Genomic DNA, 11,757 nt, shown 5'->3' with positions numbered 1-11,757 from the left:
GCTAGAAGCCAAAATCATGTTACCGATAATATTTGGGCAAAAACGAAAAGACACTTTAACGCAAAGAATTTCTTGTTGGTTCTTGATTGGTATGGGGGAGGAAGACATATCAGATTTATTCAATAAGAAGACACCCCCCCCCCCCCCCCGGCGACCAACCCTGTCAATTTTGAAGGCGTTGAATACGTCACTGGACAAGCTTCCTAACACGGATATACACGATTCCTGCGTGTCTATATCAGTAGTAAGCCATGACTAAATATTGCAACGTCGGCAGAACTGTCATCAATAACGGCTTCTATTAAGTCTTTTTTAGGAAGATAGCTTCAGAAAGAATGATAGCATTCATAAAGGAATGATAGAATCAGAAGGATAGCATTGCAGAAGGAATGAAATACTGTCGTATACTGGGACTTCCTGAAGAAGGTGTTCATTATTCGCAGCTTATTCCTTTCCGCGAGTTCTACCAACGTCTCTCCTCAAGTGTTCCTAGAATCCAGGCCGTAGTTGCCAATTGCTTGTTCACGAGCCTGCTTTTTCCTTACTTTTAAGTTGAAGTCACCTATTGTAACAGTATACTGAGTTTGCACTTTCCCGTCGCTAATTAAAAATCTTCATGAAACTGATATACTTCATGATCATCATGACTAGATGTTGGAGCGTAGGCTTGAACTATCTTGACACCTAACCTCTTATTAAGTTTGATTAACTACTTCTACCCTCTCATTAATGCTGTAGAATTCGTCACTGTTGCCCGCTATGTCCTTATTGATTAGGAACCCTACTCCGAACTGCTTCTTATCTTGTAGTTCTCTATAGCAGAAGGCGTGGCCATTTGTTAGCACTGTATAAGTCTCTTCTACTTCTAACCCCACTAAGGCGAATAAGACCCCAAAGAAAACCTGATAGTTCCTCAAAGAGTTCCGCTAGGCTAGCTAGCAGGACATAGCAACAAATAAGCGAGCAAATTAGAATTCTTAATAAAACATTCGATTGGCAATAGGGTAAATCAACAACGTGAATATCTACAGCATGTTAACAAAGAGAAATAAAAGGTTACAACAACACCCTGGTTACGAAGCGAATGTTACTAAGCCAAGCGGACTCTACATGATTAAGCGCGTGAGAAGTTCACGGTGATTTGTTACAGAGGAACAAAATATCCAGATGCTGTAACTCGGAGAAGTAAAGAACATGTCGCGCACATTGCAAATAGCAGAGAGATATACGGACAAGTAGGCAACGGCGATTATAATTGTTAGTATTTGTAATGGACGCTGTCCCATCAAAACTACCCTATTTCACGAGGCAGGAATCTTGAGAAGGTGGACAGGAAACTTGCGCAGACAATAAGATTGGCGGTTTTTCTCACCTTACGTAGTGTATTATTTGAGTCGGGATCACGCAAGCATATTTACTTGTGCACGACGAGATAGCGGAATCACGGCACATGTACTCGTGTAGTTCCCTGGGCAGAGTATATGCTCGAATTTTGCCTGTATTCGTAATGTTTGCACTATTCCATCCTTGAACATTAGCGTTAGTTTTCTTTTTCTCAGGAATTATAATTCCTTCTGCTTTAACTGCATGCCTAGCACGTCAGCTCAGATTTGAACCCTCAAGAGATTGATATGCCACTTCACTAATAAGAGAATGGCGACAACAGATATATGGACTAAAGAGTAGCTCGCTTACTGCGGTCGACGGCACTGCGAGACAGGTTGGAATAGTAATGTTTGTCCACTCAAAATGTTGAACAGCGACTTAAATTTCGGGACTCGACTTTCCTTGTTATATGCGATTTAAATATCCTTCTTTCTTTTCTTGCAGAAATAGTAAATTGTTATTTTCTCTTTTGTTACTCTTTGTCCATGACGTAAAACATTTATCTCACACTAAAGCCACAATTGTTCTCGAAAACCCATATTTGTCGGCAGAAAGAATGCTGATATCAATATGAAACATCTCACTACCGCAATCTTTTTAATCCATGGAGTCGTGATGCTCTGCTGGTTGTTGAAGCTATTTTGCAGCAAACGTAAAAGAATTGTGTGCACCACTAAAATGCTATCAATTCAGTATGGTTAACCTCAATGCCTGTACTTTGCTTCACTCATTCTGTTTTGAGGAAATTCTCTTAGGAAAAAATAAAGAAAATTATCTTGTCCTCTTGAGCAACTCAAAATATATTTTACTCTGCGATTTGGTAAATAACTAAAGCAAATAAATAACCATATTGTTGTTTTAAACGCAAACATCAATAGGTGTTCTGGAACTTTCTGAGAAATATCCAAACACTTAGTTTCCGTCTGATTTGTTAGGCTTTCCATTTTCCCTGGCTGCAAAAAAACGTCGAGAGATTTGAAAGAAGAGTTCCGAGTGTTGTTGCGCGGTGCGACGTTGGTGCTCTCAGACATAACAACGTATGATTGGTGCGGCACGCACCCGAAGGCACGAACAGGCCGGAAGCAAGAATGATAGGCGATGGGCACTGACGTTGTCTCGAATTCATCGTCATCCGCCGCCAAAACCTCCTCGCCTTTTGTCTAGTCCAACAGGATAACGCTGACAAAATTTCAAGAATCAATTTGCCTTATTTATTGTATACCAAGACCTTGGCTCCATTGGCCTCATTGCCTCAACAGCCAATCAGCTGGGTCAAAGCAGAAGACAAGACCATTGTTTTCCAACTCCCTCTTTCGCTCAAGGCCTATTCACACGTCTGGTTTGCGTACAACATCGATGATTCGTTCTTAGCTTGTTTGAGGGTACTTATGTCACTGCGTACAAGCGGCTAGTCGCGCGGTATATTGTGAAATCTCACGCCCTTTCCTTGCTGCCTGAAATAAAAATTTAACCACAGCAATTATCATCACGGCAAGAAATGTTTTGTATGTTTCTCACTAGGGTGTAAGGGTGCTCTGGGACTCCTTCACTTCGGACTTTGCGCTTAAATTATGGCTCGCAATGTTGAATAATAATTATTGGTAATGAATGCTTATGGTCATGTAATACCTCTTTTGAGTTGCCCCAAGGGGACAGTTCCAAGATTAGAATCATTCGCTGTTGGGCCAGTTGGTGCATCTTGTTATGTAGGGCGGAATAAGGGCAGGAGGAGACGATGTGGTGGTGGAAAAACAATGTGAAAAGAAATAGCGTTTCTTCCTGCCCTTATTCCCGCTGAATGACACAACAAAATTCTAGGTTTGTTGCGTTCTATTAGCACACATTTGAGTTTTTTCTTGGCTTCGTGCAAACTAGCTGACATGCACTGCACACGAGAATGCAATAACATTCGCGCAAGAAAGAACAACGCAGAAGACCTCTAGCAATGAATGACTTTATAAAATCACGTGGGATCATTGCATAAGTGAGTGAAATGCACTCCATAGAACTAGGCGTTCGTCTCATTTTTGCCGGTGTTTGGGTCTTCTATTCCTTGAATTTTCACTGCAGTAAAATAGTACCAAGACATGAAGAGAAAGGCACTCGGCTAAGAATGATTTGACCGAGAAAGTAATAACTTCGAAATAAACACAACAGAATTCAATCATCCTCATCACTATCAGCCTATTTATTAACTGCAGTACTGCAGTAGAAGGCCTCTTTCTGCGAATTCCTGTTGTGTTTGTCTCATACCAGCTATGTCTTCATTCACTAGTAATACTAATTTATTTTCATTTATTTATATTGAATACCTGCAGCACTCATGAGAAAATTTAGTAGGGTGGTTAATACCACAAACGAAATGTAAACAAAAAAGTGCAGTAGATCCAACGAGTTGGAATCTACGCATAAATACAGCAAAGCTTTGTGTGAGTGCATAAATTGTCGAGTACACGAGTACACGAGAACACGAGTACATACACACAAATGAATTCACAAAGACACAAGTGCCGTGGCCAATAAATTATACAGAGACTTTTGATAATCGGAGTTGCTGACTACTCGTGAGTACGACGTACGCTTTAAACACATCATGGTTTCAGAAGCAGCATGTGCATACATTCATAGCGCAATGAGAATCCATCCAATCCGCGAGAAGGGCTTACTTCCTAATTACCGTGCATCCACGGATGCAAGAAGGCACGCTTTCTGGTTCTTTTTTTTTATTTTCCCCGCACTCCCGGCGCCGCCTCTGCCCTGTATGCGCGGACGCGAGCGCTATCTGATTGGTAGTGCTAGGAACAAAAGCGGCGCCCGTAAGTTGCTGTGATTGGTTTACCTACACGGCAAGGAAACAGCCAGGCCACAGCCACAGTCACAAGACCCGGTGAGGTTAGCAAAGAAAATCTGCGTTTTTAAAGCACCGATGCAAGCGCAGCTTCCCTTCCCCTCCTCCCCCTCCTATGAAAAGGACAACACAACTAAAAGTACAATCCACGCAATAGGCAACGGTAAGAACAGGGCAGAGTGCAGGTAACAGGGTACTCCAGGGTATAAGGTTCACACCGAACTATACATACCGTCCGAGAATTTTGACATTACACTGTCTTATCAGATGACTCATTCCATTCCATGTTTGTCTTGGAAAAAAAAAACTTTTGGGAAGACAATGCGACACCTATATTCTCTCACGTTTTTACAAGTGTCCTTCCGCTTCGGCGTGTAATGTGTAGGTAGCAGAAACTTCCGTTCGTCGATACCCGGGCATTCGTTGTAACTGTTGTAAAAATTGGTAACTGTTGTAAATGCCATTGGTTTGAGGATGGTATGAGGTAGTCAGCTTGTGTTAAATGGAGCAGGAACGCACAATGTCGGCGATAACTTTCGAGAGGGAGTTACGACCACGGTCAGTAAGCAGCTGTCGCGGGGCGCCATGAAGCAAGATAACGTCACGCAAGGGAAAGTCCGCGATGTAAGTGGCGCTACTGGTAGGGAGAGCCCGCGTGATAGGTATCGGGTGGGGTAATTAGTTGCGACGGCTACCCATTTGTTCCCAGAGGATTACGTGGAAAAGGGACCGAGCAGGTCTAATCAAACACGAAAGAACGGTTTCAAAGGAACGGTGATCGGCTGGAGATGACCGGCAGGTAGCACCTGAGGTGTTTTCCGACGTTGAGGGGATCACAGGCAGCAACATAGCGTCGGACGGAGCGAGCGAGACCAGGCCAATAGAAGCGGTGGAGGACGCGGTCGTACTTGCGGTTTACCCCAAGATGTCCTGCAGTGGGGGCGTCATGTATCTCAAAGAGCACAGTCTGTCGTAAATGTCTTGGCACGACAAGAAGAAGGTCAGATCCGTCAGGGAGGAACTTCGTTCGGAACGGAATGCCGCCCTGGAGGACATATCGGCGAACGGATGTGTCGGTAGGTCTAGAGCGCAGACGCTCGATGAGTGCTCGCATCGATAGGTCTTCGTACTGCTCATCGGCGATGTTAGCGAAGGCACATACAGAGAAAATGCCGTTGGCGATACTACGGTCACCGTCGTCCGGCTCGTCTACCGGGTAGCGAGGCAGGCAGTCAGCATCCTTGTGTAGTCGGCCAGATTTGTAGGTGACAGAATACGAATATTCTTGGAGGCGTAAGGCCCGGCGACCAAGTCTTACTGCAGGATCCTTCAGTGAGCATAACCAGCAAAGCACGTAATGGTCTGTGACAACGGAAAAGGGTCGGCCATATAAGTATGGGCGGAACTTCGCAACCGCCCAAAGTAGGACCAGACACTCAGGTTCAGTGATGGAATAGCTGCGCTCCGCGATTGAGAGCACCCTGTTGGCGTAAGCGATAACACGGTCGTGGCCGCGCTGGCGTTGGGCGAACGGGAGGCCTTGGGAGAAGCTCGATTAGATGCGAGAATGCAGAGGCCTCATCGCCCCACTGGAAAGGGGCGTCTTTTTTCAAAAGCTGGTTTAGTGGGCCTGCTATGGGTACGAAATATTTCACGAAACGGCGGAAGTACGAACAAAGGCCGATGAAGCTGCGCACATCCTTGACACACTTCGGAAAAGGGAAGTGTGTAACAGCATGGACCTTGCCTGGGTTCGGTTGCACTCCGTTCGCGTCAACGAGATGTCCAAGGACGGTGATCTGGCGACGGATGAATTGACACTTGGATGCGTTGAGTTGCAGACCAGCTCGACTAAAAACATCCACGACTACTGAGAGGCACTCGAGGTGCGTAGCGAACGTTGGGGAGAATACTATAACATCGTCCAAGTAGTACAGGCACGTGGACCATTTAAAACCGTGAAGAAGGGAGTCCATCATGCGTTCAATAGTGGCAGGAGCGTTACATAGACCAAACGGCATCACTTTGAATTGATCAAGACAGTCGGGTATTACAAAAGCAGTCTTCTCGCGGTCGAAATCGTGCACAGAAAATTGCCAGTAGCCGGAGCGAAGGTCAATAGAGGAGAAATAGCGAGCACCGTGGAGGCAGTCAAGGGCGTCATCAATCCGAGGTAGGGGATACACGTCCTTTTTGGTAACATTGTTAAGGTGCCGATAATCCACGCAAAAGCGCCATGAGCCAACCTTAGTTTTTACCAGTACAACAGGTGACGCCCATGGACTACATGACGGTTCAATAATATTCTTAGCAGGCATTTTGCGAACTTCGGCGTGAATAACTTGCCGCTCAGCCGGTGACACTCGATACGGGCGGCGATGAATAGGAGGGGCATCGCCGGTATTAATGCGATGTTTAACAGCTGTACTTTCGGCCAAAGGACGATCGTTAAAGTCAAAAATATCGTAGTAGGAAAAGAGAACGCGGTAGAGTTCACGGGCGTGCTCGGACGGCAAGTCGGGCGCCATCATGTTCTGTAAGTCGGCAATAGTGCAAGTTGCCGACTGCGATGGTAGAGGAGGATCGGCTGAATTGTCGTCTACTGCAATAGATGCTACTGAGTGATCCTCAAATGAGCAAAGCTGGGCCAGAGACATCCCGCGTGGCAGCACTTGTGTCGTCAAACCAAAATTGATGACTGGCAGGCCGACGCAATTAGCCGTAATAGATAAAACTGCATGAAGTACTGTGATCCCGCGTGTAAGGAGGACGTCTTGCATAGGAGCCGCGATGTAGTGACCCTTGGGGACTGGTGGGGATGACACTAAGTCAACGTAAGTCAGTGCCGAAGGTTGCAAGCGAGCGAAGTCGACGGAACAGAGGGGACTGGGGTGTGGTTCAGCGGGATCCAGAACAGGCAGGTCAAGGCGGAGAGTACTAGCGGAACAATCTATGAGACCAAAATGTGCGGAGAGGAAGTCTAAGCCGAGGATGATGTCGAGGGGACAGTAAGTGATGACTGTGAATAGCACGATAGTGGAGCGATCGACGAAGGAGACGCGGGCTGCCCACATACTAATTACGGCGGCTGTTCCGCCATCGGCGACACGGACAACAGGCGTCGTGGCGGGCGTGATAATTTTCTTGAGCCGGTTACGAAGGTCAGCGCTCATTACGGACAAATGCGCCCCAGTGTCTATGAGTGCAGACACAGAAACACCGTCTACTTGCACGTCAAGAAGGTTCAGATGAGTGGGCAACGTCAGTAGAGGATTTGGCGACGTAGGAAGCAATGCAGCGTCACCTCGAGGCGCTGCATCGTCTAGTTTTCCGGCTGGGAGCGGCGTCCGAAGGGAGCCAGCGAAAAGCAGCGACGGGGCTGGGGAGAGCGAGATTGTAGTCGTTGGGGCGACGGCGAACGAGAATAGGGGCGGTTCGGCGCAGGAGAATCAGTGGCGGCATTAAGGGAGCGCGCGGCATAGGGCCGAGAAGGGCCACCTGGGGGGCGACAGTAGGCAGTATAAGTAGACCGGATCGGGAACCTCCAGCGACTGCGGCAGTGCCGAGAAATGTGCCCGATTCTATGGCAGTGAAAACAAATGGGCTTGTCGTCAGCAGTGCGCCATTCAGATGGGTTGCAGAAACGTGGTGGGTAAGAAGATGCGGGGTGGGGCGGAATCGAAGAAACCGGGTGGGTATCAGGGTGATGAGCGGAGCAGATGGTGTGAAGGCCCATGTTTGCAAACTCCTGGCGGACAACTGCCTGGACCAGGGAAACCATGACTGCCGGTGCGTTGGAGGGGCTGGAGTAGAACGCAGCCGGATAGGCGGCCTCGATCTCACACCGGAAGATCCTGGTAACATCGCCAGTGTTGTTGGGACGAGGAGCGTCGGTACAGGAAGATGTCGCTGGGGTGCTGGGCAGACGGGCAAACTGCTGGTCGATACGTCGGCTTCTAGCGAGTTCCAGGCTGCGGCAGTCTTTTATAACTGCATCCACCGTCGCGACGTTGTTGAATACGAGGAAGTTGAAGGCGTCATAGGCGATGCCTTTGAGGATGTGGCATACCTTGTCTGACTCAGTCATATGTGCGTCAACTTTGCGGCCCAGAGCCAAGACGTCCTGAATCTACGTGACGTAGGGCTCTGTTGACGTCTGCACACGGCCGGAATGCGCCTTCTGCGCGGCAAGTTCGGGACCGTAGGGGTTGCTGAACAAGTCTCGGAGCTTTTGTTTAAGCGAATCCCAACTGGTGAGGTCATCTTCGTGCGTCCGAAACCAAACTCGAGGTGTGCCATCAAGCTAAAAGACTACGTTGGTGAGCATGATAGTAGGTTCCTACCGGTTATTGCGGCTGACGTGTTCGTACAGGCTGATCCAGTCCTCGACGTCTTCCCCATCTTTGCCCGAGAATACGCCAGGATCACGGGGAGCGGGGATAGTGATATAGGTCGTCGAAGTGGCAGCAGGTGTCGGAGCCGGCGGAGTCGAGTTGTCGTCGCCGGGATCCATGAAGAAAGGCATGACGTACCGTCCACTGCGATGCTCTGTGACGAGGTGCTGGGAACGTCCACCTCCACCAGATATGTTACGTAGGAAGGCGCAGACGAAAAGCTATATACAAGTATAGTTACAAGAAAATACGCCCCAGTTGGTCAAGAGGCAACAGCCCGCGCTAGCCTCTAATCGTCGTCGTCTTCACACTGCTCGCCTCTTCGTCATCGCAAATACTGTTCCGTAGCAATATCTAAGCATATATGTGTCCTTTTTGTCGCGTTATGGAATGGGTATCTGGTATTATTCTACAAGAAGGATGCGTAAGGAAACCTGGCTTGGGATAATGTAGCTATTTTATTCCAGATATTTCCTTTTTCACAGTTCGCGGTTTGTAGCTGCTAGCATATACTCGCGTTATCAACAGGATTGCCCGGTAGCGAGCGGTACATGATAATAAAGGAATAAAAATATCCGAAATGAATAAATTATGGCAAAACTGATCTTACGATGACTCATTTGAGCAATAATGCACCAAACCACAGTTCGGAACTCGCGTATATTTAACACGTATAGTGGTAATCTTCGGACGTTCATTGCTTCGGCTATTTGCTACATCCTCCGATATCGTCCCACTTTGCTGCGGCACTCATTTGCCACTGTCGTCCATGAGCATGGCGTAATGAAGATGACTGTATGAGGCCGACGCGGGGCTGATAGAATGAAGAAGAAATAAAAGCCGCAGTTTCGCCCGGTAGGCAAAGCATCCATTGCTATAGAAAATTAGTGGACAGCAATACGAAGTAGGTATAGTTGTTTTATCGGCCGTGTACATTTCTAAACATAGGCATATTCCTATTGCAAAACCCAGTAACCAGTGAGCCGGATTATGGGCCCAGTGCCGCGCGCTGGATACTGGGGCGCTGGGCAGGCGCGGCGTATTGGGGGGTGCTGGCTACTGCTGCGAAAAACAGCTCTAGCGCGTTAAACACGCGGCGCCTGGACACCGTGTATATTTTTTTTAATACAGAGAGCAACGGAGAGCGTTTTAGTGCAATAAAACTTAATAATGTAAAAATAAAAGCGCTCCGACCAGGATTTGATCGTCCGACCCGTGATCATAAACCCGGTACTTTACCGCTACGCCACGCCATTTTTTTTGCTTTATTACATGGAAAAGAAAACTGAAGGTGTATAACAAAGCGGACACAACTACACACTTAAACCTCAGGCAAACACACACATGCATCCAACAAGTGCATCCAGTCTGGCGGAGGTTCCTGCACAGCGTACACACTTCTTACATACGCAGCACTTTCGCGAAAGAAGGATTTTGTAGTTCGCGGGCTTTCGGCATGGCGATCACAGAGTCTACTTCTCCACAGGCTGTATAAACCAAGTACAATGAACATGTCATAGGGAGGACCACCTGTAACCTTAAACGGTAGAAACCTAATTGAGTATGGAGTCATGTCAATGTCCTTTTTAAGCGTCCGTTGGAGAATGTCCCAAAAGAATACAGCGTCCCTACAGTCTATGAAACAGTGATCTATGGTTTCGGCACGTGGACAGAGCAAACAACAACAACAAACTGTACGCCACGCCATCAGGTGATCATCAACGGATAATTTGTCATGCCAAAATCAAGAAGCAGTTTTAATTTCGCAGTGATGCGTCTCGAGCAGATATCGTAGATGCGCTATCGCCCACCAAATAAAACTCACGCCTCTTCTACAAAGAAAAAATTACCGACGATTACGTTACTTCCTAATGCGAAATTTGAGCGCAGCAAATAAGCTGTTTCACCTTTTCGATAGATTGAGGCAAAGAAATCGAGCAACACATTCACAATTCCACGTCAACGCAAACGTTCACAACTGGACCCTTAATGCCATATTGGCCTCCGCCGTGCATCAGTCGTCGCACTTGCATGAATGGGATTCGCGGAGATACGAGTCTTACACTCACCGCATTAAGTTGTGGAAGGTGCGCTGGCCTCGAGGGATATTTGTAACCGTTTGTTGTCGAAAAATGAGGAATGTCACCTTTCCGCACAGATTGCATGCATGAAGAACACAGTCTGAATTGACACAAGTCCGAGTTGGGAAACGCACACCGGAGATTCTCACGGCACGTATCCGGAAGCGGTTTCACGTCATTTTGGAACCAGAGCCGATCACACACTGAACACACACTTCCAAACGGATTGTCTGTAAACTGTCGCCGGAAAGCATTTGTTGCACCCTGACTGTTTGCGAGCCTTTGTTTGCGTTTGGCCTCGGCCTCGGCCGCGCGAACGGTAGAGTCTTCTCTGCGACGGCGATGAGCTTCTGCTTCAGCCTCGCTTACTGCTGGTTGCTCTCGACGGCGGCGATGAGCCTCCGCTTCGGCGGTGCGAACGGCAGGGTCTTCTCGGCGGCGGCGATGAGCTTCTGCTTCAGCCTCGCTTACTGCTGGTTGCTCTCGACGGCGGCGATGAGCCTCCGCTTCGGCGGCGCGAACTGCAGGGTCTTCTCGGCGGCGGCGATGAGCTTCTGCTTCAGCCTCGCTTATTGCTGGTTGCTCTCGACGGCGGCGATGAGCCTCCGCTTCGGCGGCGCGAACGGCAGGGTCTTCTCGGCGGCGGCGCTTAGCCTCTGCTTCGGCGACGCGTACTCCTGGATCATCTCGACGGCGGCGACGGTAAGCTTCTGCTTCGGCGGCACGCACCTCTGGATTCTGACGGCGACGGCGCTGGGCCTCTGCTCTGGCAGCTCGTTTAGCAGCAGCAGCAGCAGCAGCAGACGGAGGACTTCCATCGGTCGTCTCGCTCATGGCTCAGAAAGAACTGGCAGATAATTTCGCAGTGGCGAACGGCAGCGGCAATTTCGGCTCGGGCGGTGCACATATACAGATCCGCCGCCACCGATCTGGCTCTCTGATTGCCACCGCACAGGGCGAACGGCAGCGGCAATTTCGGCTCGGGCGGTGCACATATACAGATCCGCCGCCACCGATCTGGCTCTCTGATTGCCACCGCACAGGGGTT

This window comes from Dermacentor andersoni, chromosome 5, assembly GCF_023375885.2.
Source record: "Dermacentor andersoni chromosome 5, qqDerAnde1_hic_scaffold, whole genome shotgun sequence".
Classification (NCBI taxonomy): domain Eukaryota; kingdom Metazoa; phylum Arthropoda; class Arachnida; order Ixodida; family Ixodidae; genus Dermacentor; species Dermacentor andersoni.
Note: the sequence above shows the minus strand (reverse complement) of the source record.